The sequence below is a fragment of the Camelus dromedarius genome, chromosome 11 (assembly GCF_036321535.1).
Source record: "Camelus dromedarius isolate mCamDro1 chromosome 11, mCamDro1.pat, whole genome shotgun sequence".
Classification (NCBI taxonomy): domain Eukaryota; kingdom Metazoa; phylum Chordata; class Mammalia; order Artiodactyla; family Camelidae; genus Camelus; species Camelus dromedarius.
In genome coordinates, this window is record NC_087446.1 from 26,534,109 (window position 1) to 26,549,238 (window position 15,130).

At 39.5% G+C, this 15,130-nt stretch overlaps 1 long non-coding RNA gene across 9 annotated transcripts in view; it reads right to left on the minus strand.

The window, feature by feature from the left end:
• Positions 1 to 15,130, minus strand: part of LOC116156445 (uncharacterized) — an 83,658-nt gene that overhangs the window by 22,532 nt on the left and 45,996 nt on the right. The window contains exon 3 of one of the 9 annotated variants that reach the window (XR_010383148.1): positions 2,383 to 2,531. The exons of 7 other annotated variants lie outside the window; for them this stretch is intronic. This is a non-coding gene — a long non-coding RNA (uncharacterized LOC116156445). Of the gene's footprint in view, positions 1 to 2,382; positions 2,532 to 7,930; positions 9,840 to 15,130 lie in introns of those variants that run through there. One more of the 9 variants, XR_010383153.1, reaches the window with a different exon arrangement.

Sequence of the window (15,130 nt, forward strand, 5' to 3'; positions counted from 1 at the left end):
TGTGGTGTATTTATTCAGTGAAATACTACTCAGCCATAAAAAGGAATAAAATAATGTCATTTGCAGGATGGACCTGAAGATTATCATTCTAAGTGAAGAAAGCCAGAAAGAGAAAGAGAAATACCATATGATATCACTCATATGTGGAATCTAATTAAAAAAAAAAGAAGACACAAATGAACTTATCTACAAAACAGAAACAGACTCACAGACCTAGTAAACAAACTTGTGGTTACAGGGAGAAGAGGGGTGGAAAGGGATAAATTAGGAGTTCAAGATTTGCAAATACTAACTACTACAAATAAAATAGATACACAATTTTCTTCTGTATAGCACAGGGAACTATAGTTAATATCTAATAGTAACCTGTATTGAAAAAGAACATGAAAACAAACATGTATATGCATATGTATGACTGAAACATTATGCTGTATACCAGAAATTGACACATTGTAAACTGACTATCATTCAATTAAAATTTTTTTTTTAAAAAGTAGAGGGAATGATGTCACTAAATAATCATCTGTAAAATTATTATGTTTGTTATTTGCTAAATGTTGAATTTGCATCTATTCTAATTTATTACATCTTGAGGGGTACTCTAATAACCTCATGAGGTAGGAACTGAGTCTATTTTTTCTCACTGTTGTATTCCCAGCATCTAGCATAGTGCTTGGTATGTGGCAGATAGATGCCAAATAAATGTTTAAAGAAGAAATGAATGAAGTAATACTGCCCCTCATATTAATAAAAACAAACATCTTTTTGCTTATTTCCTGGTTTGGGTAAATACATGTCAGCTATTTGAAAGCCAGTTAAGAAATTCACACACAAAAAAGTCCTATTTAAACACACAATAAAACAACAAACACTGCTGTGGTTAAGACCCTTGCCTTGATTTTAATGTTGATAGATGAAAGAGTCAATTAAGCCTGCATTCTGATTCTTAAATCAGAGCCCTTTGAATTCACCCATTTGTGAGAAATCCATAGAGTGTATTATTTTCTGATGACTACAAATAATTTTAACATAGAAAGAATCCTACACTTAAATCAAAATAATGATTATCAGTCTCCCAACTGTCCTTCCAACCCACTCCCAGTGCCCACTCCTGTCTGATCTACCCTGCTCCAGAGTTGTCTTCTTCAAGTATGACGGTGTTTTGAGCACTTTGTCACGCCAAATTTATGGGTCATTTTTAAAGAAAACATTTGCAAAATCTTACTAGCAATATCCTAGTAAGAGTATTACAGCAACAGAAAGTAAATTATGGCCCGCAGCCTGGAGGGTTTTCATGGGAATTCCTATGTCTGTCTGGGCTAGTCTTTGGGGTCTAGACTGAGGGAAATCATTCCCTACATTTGCTAATCACTGAAGCTAAAGCAGGATTTCCGTGCCAAGTAGGCAAAGCATAATCCTTAGAGACACTCCTGCCTCCGAGTAAGATGATGAGACCCCCAGATGGTGGCTTGTTATTTCCATACAGCACAGGCAAGTGTCCAATGTCGACCAGGCATGAAACTGAAGCATGAGAATGGTCCAGAGCAGTGCAACTTACACAGTGAAGAGTGAAAGGGGTGGGGGAGAGGGTTTCTTTTTCTTTTCTTTCCTTTCCTTTTCTTTCTTTTCTTTTCTTTTTTTCTTTTGTCATTCTCTATTGTTGTGTACTTAAGAAAGCATTTCTTGGTGGTAATGGTTACAGAGGTGGTAGATGACACCCCACTGCATTGCAAGAAACAGCGAGCTCTAGGGGTTATTGCTGTGGTCCTGTCTGAGCACTGCGGCTTCCAAAAGTGGAGGTGGAAATTAAATGGCATTTACGTAGCAAAGCTGTAGGGATAATTAGTAATTCGACACACAGCCATCCAGGGCAAGGTCAACAGGAGGAGTAACATAGCATCATATGATAACCGTTTAATGGGCTGTGTGAAATGAGTGGGTGGTCTAGGCTCAGCTCTGCCCAGGTAGTAGTTCCCACACTCCCAGGCTTTGGAGAGGGTCTAGAGTTCAGCTGCACACAAAGAGTCACACATACAGCCCTGGCTGGATAGAGTTAGCCACGAAAGCCCCATTAGACCAGAGGTTGTCACACTTTCTGGATAAATAAAGTCGTTCAATGAAGCTACAAAAGCATGACATTTTAAGTGTACTGACCTAACTAAATTATACTAGTTGGTATAATTTTTCAACTTGAATAGTTTTTCCATTCCTTTGCCACAACATTGTGAAAAGAGCTGGGCAAAGTCACGCTAATCCTGAGGAAAATGAGATGTTTGGATAGAGGAAAGGCTTCATGTTGAAGTTTTACTAGCAGGAGAAAGGAAAAATGGTGTTCCATTCGTGAGTGATGCTTCACAGTGGCCTGACATCATGGGAATTTACCAGACACTTGGGTGGAGCTCAGCCATCTCTAGTTATGATGTTTTCACCCTTCCTTCACCCCAACTAGATTCATGAGATTGTCCATCTTCAATGATACCAAAGCTTCCTTTAACAATGTAGATCACTCTTCTGTGTTCAGTGCAAACCAGCTAAACAAGAGAAGAGTAAAAATGTATGTCACATTATGCTAAGAATTGCTAATAACATTTTTTAACACTAATGCTTTGTAGATATTTAATTCAACTGATCTTTGTTACAGACCTACAGTGTGCTATTCTAGAAACCATTTGTCCTATGCCCCAAGCTCCATCTAAAGAGAGCCCAAGCCTAGGTCAACACATAAATATCTTTCAAATTCTTTACAATAGGTGTCCGCAAACTTTTCTTGTAAAAGGCCAGATAGTAAATACTTTCAACTTTGGGCGCCAAACACAGGTTATCTTCTGTACAACTACTGACTTCTGCCTTGCAGCCTGAAAGCAGCTATGGACAATATATCAATGAATGAGTGAGGCTGTGTGCCAATAAAACTTTATTTTAAAAGCAGGCATCAAGACTGTGGATTGTAATATAAAATCATCAGACTGAGACTGAGTTTTCAACTGAGAGGGAAAAGAATTGACAAACAAAGCTTACTATTTTTTTGAAACTATAATCTGACTTCTTTCAGTCACAGCTATGGAGACATAAATTAATCCCCTTAGTCAGATGCAGAAATTGGCTCACTGTCAAAGAGTATTTTATTGATTCATGATTTATGTTTCACCTACTTTCAAAAAAAAAAAAATAATCCAAGGTGGCTGTCACTGGGAATACATACATAAATCTCACTTACATCAGTATAGATGAGGAGCCTTCCCCAGTCAATGCAATTCTGGGTAGAATTAGATGTCATCACTTAGAAGTTCATCTAAGACAAAAATTTGCCTTCCTCTAACACTTAGTTAAGATGCACTGTGTCAAGCTTGAGTAGGCACAGCCAGCAAGGAGAGAGGGCTTCTCAGGAAATGACCAAATCAGATCATGAGCCAGCAGAGAGAACACTCTTTGGGATAGGGTGTGAGCTAAATTTAGAGTGAGTGTCAAATCATATTATTCATCATTAAAGAGGAGAGAACAGGAAAGAAAAAGAGCACTAACTTTTTTTTTGAGAAAATACTATATGCCAAGCATAATATTAATGAGTACTTTAAAATGAACTATCTATTAAATCTTTTCAATACTGCAAAGTAAGTATGCTTACCCACATATTACAGGGGGAAAAAAGGAAAGAAAGAAAAAAAATATTTTCCCCAAATTTATACAACCGGTAACTCTTAGAGTTGGAATTTGAACCCAGCTCTCTCTAGTTCCAAAGTGTATGGCTTCCTATTATCCACCACTGCCTTTGAGCACAAAATATCAACATTTTGCCCATCTCAAGTCAAGAATTCTCCTACTTCCTCCTAATTTCTTTAACCTACAACAGGGTCCTACTGTTGGTTCATTGTTGAATCAAATTGTGGCCAATATGACTGTAGTCAAAACCCAGTCCTATGGTTGGTATGTAGTTCTTCAGATCTGAGGTTAACTAGCCCACCGGAAAGCAAAGAATAGGTCATATATCAAACACTATATCCCCCTCCTTTCTCACTCAGTTAGCTGGGGCTGGCTTCCAAATAGTCCATAATTCTTACACATTTTGCCACAAATCAGGGCCTGGTAGTACAGTAAATAAGAAAAAAAAGAATAGCTAACATCTACTGTGTACTAAGTATGTGCCAGTCAGTGTGACATCGTTCAGAATCCTTTGATGATCCTAAGGAGGTAGTACTGCATCTCTCTTCTATGTAATCTCTCACTAAGAGTTAGGATAATCTGCTCTGGGTCACCCAACTAGTAAATAGCAGACCTGAGATTCAAACCTGCACCTTCTTAAATTACTTCTAAATTCAGACCTTCGAGAAAGATCACAAGGAAGCTTTCCCTGCGTCTCAGTGACAAACTGCCAATGAAGTAGATACTTTCTTTCCCTTCCCAAATGTACTTTTGAGCCCCAGGAAAGGCATTTGAGGAAGAGTAAGCAGCTGTCTCACTGCTGCCTACTCACCCTTCCTGCTTCCTCAAGAACACCTACAGAATTCGGGAGCTGAAAGAGGGAAAAAAAGAAGGGGAAGGGACAGGCATTTTTGAAGGAGAAATAGGATTACTTTAGTGAGAAAGTCCTTTCAGGAATTTGCTTTGGAGAACTTAAATGTATGTGTGTGTTGGTCCAAAAGTGATCAAAAGTGAATTCAAACACTGTACTTGCCAGGGCTTGTATTTTACCCACATAGAGATGGAATTTGTACAACACATAAAAGAAAATGAATAAGAGCTCTTTCTCTCTTTTTTATTTCTTAACAGCCAGCTACCCAGAGCACCCCATGAGAGATTTTCCAATGCTACAAACCTGACTTTACAAATGTAAATGTAATTTACATGAATTTCAAAAGCCCACATTCTATGTGGGTGCACCTAAGGCTGCAAGTCAAATGACAAACTGTGCATTTTATTCCCAAGTAGGAACATTCCAGTGTCTCTGACATTGTTACCCATATATTGTCCTTTTAGTCTTTCCTTGCCATAGAGTATAATGATAAATCTCTTTGCCTATATGGAATCAAGATATGATTCTTAAGCAACAAAGACTGTAATTGTATGAGCAGCACAATGAGTCACCCTATCACTTATATCCCGAATAAATGTGAGATGCATCTGTTGAAATGGAATCCGTGGGCTCCCTTTAATGGGCCAAATGTCTCCAAGGACAGAATAGTGGGAGGAAGTGATCCAGCTGCTCCGACTACAAATCTTTTGTCCTTGAAAGAAAAATCAGGAAAACATCCAGTAAAAAAAAAATAAATGTATTCACTTTACCTTGGGAAAAGATTAACAAAGCTTAGTTAGAACGCTGGTCGTTTGACTATTTATATTTTTATTTGTTCCTCACAGGAGGTCTGGCAAGAGAGAATTTTCCTCCCTGTTGTGTTTTTCAAATTGTAATTTTTAAAAAAACATTTTTGAAGCAACTTCAGGGAAGCAAGATAGCATATAACCCACCTATCCTACCCACTCCCATTGCTCCTACAAGAGAAACCCTCACCAAACGAATGGAAGGGACAGTGTGGTTGTGGATAAGGCACCAGGGGAAGAGCTGAACCAAATGTTCCTTAGTGTGAAAATCAAAGATATAGCATGATAATTGCTGTATCAAGTGGGGACATCTTAGCATTCTAAAACTCTTCAGGGCCTCTCTGAATGGCCCTGGGTGATCTGCAAATGCCCTTGGACCAGGACAAGGCTACTCTGTAAGAGGAAAGAGGATTTTCTTCATGAGAGAAAGTGAGCCTAGGGGGTTGGGGGAGAGAAAAAAAAAGTACACGTTCTAGAGTTGAAAGGGAGCTTGCACAATACTTGCTCAAAGTCTCCGGGAGTTGACCACTCCTTCTTGTCACCCTCACTGATGTAGTGTGAGAGGGCCACCATCTAGAATCTCCAGGAAGATCACAACATTGCTTGCCTCAGCCCTCCACACGTACCCTGGAGAGAGGAAACTTCAAAGCACAAAGGACATGTTAGAAAAACTGTGCCTCACACATCAGTCATCTTCTTGCTCTGAGGGGTCAGGCTTCATTTCTTTTTCCATTCTGCCAGCGCAATAAAGAAAAGAGGGATCCCAGCCCTGCTGCAGAAAGGAAGTGGCAGGGGCAGCCCTGAAGATGACAGAGTAGTTCTGGCAAAGGCTGTGGCAATTGATGGATATGCATAGAGGAGCATGCCTTTGTGTGAGCAGCAGAGGATTGAAAAAAAGAACAGAACAAAAAAACGCTAGGCAAGCTGAGCAGCTTGGATCAGTGGCACACAGCAAGGGTAGGCAAAGAGGTAACACAAACTCTGACCAGTGTGTGCAGGAGACATCCTGCACTCTCCTTCCTGTAAGTAAAGATGGGATGGATAATGGGTCACTTAGGGATTGAGTTGTTGAAATTAGCCACCGAGAAGACTGGGGACCTCTAGGGAGTTTTGTTAACAGGAGGAAGGTCATTATCATCACATCATAATGAACACTTACTGGGCATTTGCTTTGGTCCAAGCATTGTGCTAAGCCCTTTGCATGCATTTTCTCTTTAATCCCCATAGCAACTCTGTGTGATAGACGCTGTACTTCCCTAGAGTGGTATAGCCATTTTACAGGTGAGGAAAGGAGCCCCTTGAAAAGTTAAGTATCTTGCCCAAGAATAGTTGGCACACAGCAGAGTGAAGACGGGTCCTCAGGTCTGTCTTACGTCAAAGGTAGCCTCTTTAAATAATGGTGAAGTACTGCCAGCAGCCCAGCTTTGGCTCTCTCCTTAGGATTTTTATGTACATTCATATCTGTTCATCATTAATGTAACAGAGATTTATGAGAACCTACTATATGCCAGGACCAGTGCTCAGCATCAGGGAAACACTGATGGAAATATCAGCAGAGTCCCAGATCTTTCGGAGCTTTCAGTCTAGTGGAAGAGACAGACATTAATCAAATAGTTGTACAAATAAACATAAAATCATGACTATAATAAATGCTATGCAGGATTTTGAAGCACATAAAAGGGGCATTTGCTTAGTCTGAGGGTTCCCTACAAAAGGGACCAGTGAGTGGACAATGGAAGAAAGAGTAGAAAAGAACTAGGTTAAAGGGTGGGGTTAAGAGAAGAATCTTATCTTGTACTAAAGTCCTTCCCTGGGGGGGTGGGGGGAGGGTGCGAAATGGGACCTGTTGGAAGAAATAAAAAGGAAAGGAGATATTATTGTGACTACAGAAAGAGATAAAGGGTCTGTAAAGGATAATAGGAGAGTCTTGCATATGTTGATAGGAAGGGAGGGTATTGATAGGAAATAATGAAAACAGCCAACGCATATCTTGTTGGTCATACGGAAGACAGTGTTCTAAATGCTTTACATATATTTACATATTTAGTCCTTCCCATTAGTCTCTGGAGTGAGGTACTCTTATTATTCTCATTTTACAGATAAAGAAATGGAAGCACAGAGTTTCAGGAACTGGCCCAGAGCTCCAGGGTTCTTGATCTTAATCAATACAGATTCCTATTTCTATATCTTATAGCGAAGGGGATGAATATATTAGTGGAAGTATAATCAGTAGGTTAAGATGGTAGTTCTTAAATACCAGTGCACATGAAAATCAAGTGTGTGCATTAAAATTCAAATTTCCATGCCCTACACATCCCCTGGGTTTCTGAATCAAAAGGTCTAGCCTTTTTCCAACACGCAGTCCAGATGATTCCAATGCAAGTGCTCCAGAGACAAAACTTAAAGAAATACTGCTTTGCTTTAACAACTGGGGAGGGTAGATGCAAATGTAGGTAGATTAGTATATTTGGTAGACGAGCTTGAGGGACTTTCCCTCCAATGGCTTCCATATATTCTCTGAAGTACAAGATAGCATACCCAAATAGTGCAAGACAAATGTGGGTGTCATCTGAAAGACACTCGTAAACTATGGAAGGATTGAGAATAACCCATCTCTGGCTTTGAGAACCTCTATCCCAGTGAATTGCCCCATTATTTGTCCACTCTTGCCCCAGGAGTGGCCAAAGAAGGCTCCTTGTCTGTTACTCAAGCAGCTGCAGGAAGGAGTGTCTATCCTAAGAAAGCAAGAGGAAGGCCCGATGATAGAGGAAAGACTAGATGAAGAATGGAGATAAACTAAATCTGCCAAGGATGCTGCAAGCTAGAAGTCCTGTAAGAGGGAACCAATAAAGTCCAGAAGGGGAAAGATATATTTACGGCTGAAAGGGAAGTAAACGGGAGACTCCATTTATTTACAGTGTCCTTGTGTTTGCAATGGGCATTGTTTAAAACTTCTGTTATCCCAGAATTATTTCCCAGAACTTCCTACCAGGCCTCCCAGAACACTGAGATTCACATCTGAAAAATTGACAGGGACGGTGTGGGGGGAACATCTGTGGTCTTCAAATCACACAGTTAATGGCCTTTCCTCAACTCTTACATCACTGGAGAACACAAGCCAACACACACTGTAAGGATGTAACCAGCTGTAGGGAAAACATTCATTACAAGGGAGAATTACTGAACTCCTAAGGATTCAGCTGTGGAAGAAAAAAAATCTGCTTAATGGAATTATCAAAAGTTGACTGCTCTTAGTTCTTTTTTTTTTTTTAATTTTTTATTGATTTATAATCATTTTACAATATTGTGTCAAATTCCAGTGTTCAGCACAATTTTTCAGCCATTCATGGACATATACACACTCATTGTCACATTTTTTTCTCTGTGAGTTATCATAACATTTTGTGTATATTTCCCTGTGCTATACAGTGTAATCTTGTTTATCTATTCTACAATTTTGAAATCCCAGTCTATCCCTTCCCACCCTCCACCCCCCTGGTAAGCACAAGTCTGTATTCTCTGTCTGTGAGTCTATTTCTGTCCTGTATTTACGACTGCTCTTAGTTCTTTCATGGGTCATTCTCATTGCCTATTTCCATCGCCCCCAAGACGCAAATCCACAATTGGAATCAGACTTCATGTTAAGGCAATTCTCAACCATCTGCATCTTTCACAATTTATAATCCATATGAATCCAAATGCTTCACTGAGCTAACAGCTTCCACTGCCTCCTCCTCTTCACCCATAAATAATTTGCCTGTCACCTTTAACTGGAGGAAATGCCTACTTTGAGTTTAACCTTATAACCCTTCAGCCTGCTACCATGAACTGAAATAGTCAACATTCAGGTGTATGGAAGTAAGACTTCCAGTTTCTGTTTCCGCGTGTGAGGAACTTGGAAATCACCATCCTGTCCTAACAACAAGTAAAAAGCTAAACAGGCTGAAAAATTAACAACTCTTCTTGTAACCATAAGAGAGTGGAGGACAGAGAGCAAACCAAACAGTTGCCCCCTAGATTGAAGAGACAGGCGAATACAGGAAGTCACGGCTTACAGGAACAGAAACTCAGGAGCAGACACCACCAGGGAACCAGGGCTGGGGTAGGAAAACCAGAACTGAGATTGACGGATTGCTGAAGGCTCAGCGTGGACACCCCTGAGAGTTAAAAACTCCAGGAGGATCCAGTCTTAAGGGGGACCCCATGATGTGAGAAGTAAAGGGGACACCTCCTACCCTATGAAGGTGAACTGGGCACAAAATGTAGGATCCCTACCTCCCACTCCTCCTGAGTTTGGTGGACGAAGACATAATTCACTTACTAATTAAACTAGATGCAGAACTTCCCTAGGTAGCTAGGGAAAAACGTCCATAAACTCAGGCTAGTCCGAAGCTGCCTCATGGAAAGTGCCTCAGACAGGACTCCTTTGTGTTTCTCCAGCGAGGAAGCTTCCTGTAGGTCACAGTGTCTCCTGCCCTGCCCCCAGGAGAACAGCCAGAGCTCAGTCATCTGTGTCCCTGGTCCTGGCAAGGGGAAGAAGAGTCAGAGAATTTCCATTTAAACAATCTCTGCAGAGCTGATGGAAAACAGGAGGAGAAAGAGAAAACTGCAGGACAGTCCAAAGGGTTGCAGAAAAGCACTTACATATACATACATAATGCATAATTTATATTTATGTATAATAGAGATATATCGCTCATGCATAATATACCTCGTGTTATAAATATATTTGGATATATACATTTATACATATATGTACATACATATGTGGGTACACACCCATATACATACATGCATGTATATGTATATATGTGGGCGTGTATATTTTACCTATATTATATATACATTTTATAGAGGAGACATACATATATAAATACATATATATTACATATGCATATAAAATATCACCCTCCCTTCCACCCAAAACACATTGGCTTTGATTTCACAGTACTTTAGTGCATAACCAAAAGACTCAAGAGTTAAAATTACAAACACAGAGCAGGTCTCTAGCAGAATGGGTGGCTGTTGTCGAAACTCGATTTTCAAGGCCAAGCAGAAAAGTTGATACAGCCCACAGCAGACGGGTGCCTCAAGAAAGAAATGATTTGGCAAGAGCCTCCAACATCCTTCCATCCCCAAACACACAGGTTCAGCAACCCACGCTGTTCCCTTATTCTTCCTCCAAATAGGAAGAAACACTTCTGGTAAGACATCTGTTTTAGCTCCCAAATGCCCTCCAAACACACTGAATGATCTAGGATCTGCCTTCTGGGAGGGGGCTGGGTTCAGGGTGGGGGTTGGAGGGGGATGCCTGGGACCACTTGGGTGGCAGGCAGTTCCTTCTGTGCCTAAGGGCACGTGGCTTCTGAAGTTTGGAAAACTTCATCCATGGCACGTTGATTTTCATATACTTTGATTCTTCAAGAGCTATGAAAAGGATAAACTTCCCTCCCCAAAGGAAAAGGAGAACTGAGGAGGGAGGTAGAGACGTGCACATTTTCCTGTCACCACAAATAACCTCTTGTGATCAGAACAGCTTGGAGCGAAGTCCTGTAAGCCTGCAGCTAAAAAGAGAAAAACTCTTTGCTTTCTTTATGATAAATAACATTACTAATGAAAGTGTGTTTGCATAGTACAAGCCCCTCTGAATGACTGAAAAGATCCTTTTCTATATAGCACAGGGAACTATATTCAATTTCTTGTAATAAGCTATAATGGAAAAGAATCTAAAAATATATGTGTATTTATATGTATGTATATGCATAACTGAAATACTTTTCTGTACACCTGAAACCAGCATTTAAAACCAACTACACTTCCATAGAAAATAAAATTTAGAACAAACAAACATCCTTTTCTAAACTGCAGAATGGCATTGCCTATCCCAAACCAAACATGGCAAGCACAATGTAATTTTTCTTCTAGCTGTTTTTGTTATTTTCTATCACAGAGGAGCCCAACCTGGTTTCTGTCTTCACTGGCTAGACTGTACTGTTAGAACACACATTTAACTAAAGGCAAAAGTCTTTAATACCAGTGCAAATCTCTGGTATTTAAGCAGTTCTAAAGGAAAGACTTCTCCCATGGATTGTATGGGAGAAGCTCAATATGATGTAACTGAAACCAGCTGAAAAGAGAGAATATAAAGACCTTTTGCTTCTGGAAAGCTCATCGATGTCTGTCTAGCTGAGATTTGAGACTCTTGGCAGCCTGCCTCCAGCACCTTTTCTAGGCATTACACTCATTTCTTCAAATCAGGTTCCCTTCTCCAGTCTATCAAGCTTCTGGCCCCCTATTCACCATGAATTTATTGCCTCACTGGCTCTTCTTAACTTGTCTCCCTCCCCTCAATACCACAATTCTAAGCAGCATCAGTCAGGAACCTGGCTTCTTGTGAACTTGAGAATTTAGACCACTGGATTTTCCCTTTTCTAACTTCTATTGCACTCCCTCTTGCATGCAATTCATTGACCTTTCAAACTATGCTGATCCTTAGTTATCAACACTATACCAGCAATTGTTTCCCTTGAATATAGGATACTATATTATACAAGAAATTGTTTCCACAAATATATGTAAACAAATATGTCAACAATCAAAAAATATTATATGCGGTATAAAAAAAGATAAAACATGTTAATGGGTAAAGGGAGCCCAGAGTGGAAGTGACATTTTTTATTGGTAATCAAGGAAGACATTGTTGAGGAAGAGGGATTTGAACTGAACCAAGGAAGCCAGCCATACAGAGGACTGGGCATAAGTGGAGAAGTCCAGGTGGCAAGTCAAAAAAACACCTTGAGGGGAAACTAGTTAGTGGTCCTGAAAGGAGCAAAAAGAAAGCTGGTGCATGAGAACACGATAATGATGGGTTCAGGAAGGAAGGCAGAGGGAAACTGTGGGGGTCCATGCTGGCTGGATAAGTAGCTTGGGTTTCATTTTAAAAGCAATGGAAAACCTCTGGAGGACTTTCTTCAAGGATGGAGTTTCAGCTGGTTTATGTTTTTAACAGCTCTTTCAGTCTGCAGTGTGGAGAATATTCTGTAGGAAGCTAGAAGCTGGCCAGCTGGATTCCTGGTGAAAGGTGAGAGGGGCTTGCCCTACTATGGTAAGCTTGAAGATAAGAAGTAGTCCAACTGGGGACATATTCTGCAGATAGAGTTGGCAAGATTTGGTGATGGATTGAATTCAGGTGATGAGGGAAAAAGAGCAATGGAGACTAATTTCTAGACTTTTGGCCTAAGGAACTGGATGTCACATGGCCCTCATGGACCAATGTTGCCATTACCTCTCAGTCAATAAACTTTACTACTCCCTACCAGTTATTGAATACCTCTTGTATGTTACGTATGTTTAGCCGCTATTCTTAATCACTGACTAAGCTTGTGAGGTAGGTGTTGCGACCAGCATTTAACAGATGAGGAAAGTGAGCCCCAAGAGGTTAATTTGCCCAGAATCACACAGCTAAGGCAGGTTGCAAACAATGCCCCATGTGACATCAAAATCTATATTGTCTTTTTTTTTTAATTGAGCTGTAGTCAGTTTACAATGTTGTGTCAATTTCCAGTGTAGAGCACAATTTTTCACTCTTACATGAATATATGTATATTCATTTTCACATTCTTTTTCATCATGAGCTACTACAAGATCCTGTATATATTTCCCTGTGCTATACAGTATAAACTTGTTTATCTCTTCTATATGTATATATATATGTCAGTATCTACAAATTTCGAACTCCCAGTCTGTCCCTTTCCACCTCCCTTCCCTCTGGCAACCACAAGTTAGTATTCTATGTCTATGAGTCTGTTTTCGTTTTTTATTTAAGTTCATTTGTCGTCTTCTTCTCCTCCTCCTCCTCCTCCTCCTTTTCCTTCTCTTTCTTCTTCTCCTTCTTCTTCTTCTTTCTTCTTCTTTTTGAGATTCCACATATGAGTGATATGTATGGTATTTTTCTTTCTCTTTCTGGCTTACTTCACTTAGAATGACATTCTCCAGGGACACCCATGTTGCTGCAAATGGCATTATGTTGTCAGTTTTTTATGGCTGAGTAGTATTCCATTGTATAAATATACACAACTTCTTTATCCAGTCATCTATACTGTCTTCATTCAGTTGTAACCCCTTTCCTTTGTCCACTGATTGCTAGAAATGCATTTGCACTAAAGTCCCTACTTCAACTGTGTAGGCATAGAAAAGAAACTGAGCAGAAACACAGCAGATGAGAACTTTACTTCTTTCTGGATAGTGGGATTACAAAATATTTTTTAAACACATTTTTGGGAGTCTTTTTTGCTTGGTTGGTTACTGTTTGGTTTTGTTGTTATCATTGTTATATTTCTTGTAAGGCAAGTTGAGGACTATAAAGCCAGGTCTGAAGGCAACTAGCTTCAAATTCCAGCTCTACACCTTAATAGCTGTCTGTCCTTCAGCCAGTTTCTTAGCTGCTAAGAATGTTACTTTTCTTATCTATAAAGTGGGTATAATAATATTTACCTTGGAGTGGTATAAGGTTTAAACTAGAAATGTAGGAAGCATTTAACATAATATCTGGCAAATAGCAAACTCTCAATAAATAAATGGTATCTATTTTAGTGGCAGCTTTTGAAAGTGGACACCAGGACACAAACAATTATCCAAGTCAGTGTTTTATTCTCTGTAATTTACTTTTACCTCACTAGATGAGGCAACCCTGAAAAAAGAGAAAGTTGACTTGTCTAATAGCTAGAGTAAATTAGAACCAGGACAAGAATTCTTTTTTCCCCATTCCCTGAACACATCTACTAAATCACCCTATGTCTTGGATATCATGTCTTTTTTAAACTGCTACCCAATTAATTGATCCTGGATTCCGTAGGCGTCCAAACCATAGCTGCTACAGACTAGCCATTCAAATGAATAAACTATAAAGTCATGTACGCATGCTCAGAGAAGACTCCCTTTTCAAATGTCTATCAAGAATACACACTGCTGAAAATTCTATTGTTAGCAGGAAAATTGTCAATGTGGCCTTCAGAAACATTTTCATTTGGAAGATCTACAATTTTTTAATCTGTGTGTCTCAAAAGAAATACATTTTCTAATCTACTTTATCAAGGCACATGACAAAGAATTCTGAAATCACTTGTCCTTAAGGCTAAGGTAAGGATAATTGGAGATACCCTGGAGATAACTGCTAGGATGGGACACAGTTCAGAGAGCTGGTTATTAAAATCACCTGAAGAATTTAGTATAAATTACAGATCAATCCAAATTCTCAGAGATTCTGATTCAGTAGATGTGGAGCAGAGTCTAGGAATAAATGTTTTTTTAAAGCTGACCATTAGCAACCAGGGACATGCAAATAAAAGTCTCAATGAAATACCACTGTCACAACCATTAGGATAGCTATAATCAAAAAGGCAAGTGTTGGTGACAATATGGAGAAATTGGAATCTTCATACACCACTAGTGGGAATGTCAAATTGTATAGAAGCTTTGTCTGACAGTTCCTCAAAAGTTTAAACAGAGTTACCACATGACCCAGTAATTCCACTCCTAGGAACATACATAAGAAGACTGAAAACATATGCCAAGACAAAAACTTGTATATGAATATTCATAGCAGCATTATTCATAATAGCCAAAAAGTGGAAACAACCCAAAGATCCACCAAACAATGAGCTGATTAATAAAAACGTGGTCTATCCAGACAGTGGAATATCATTTGCCCATAAAAAGTAAGGAAACACTGATACATACTGCAACAAGGATGAATCTTGAAAAAACTGTGCTGAGTGAAAGAAGCCAGACACAAAAGACCACATATTGCATGATT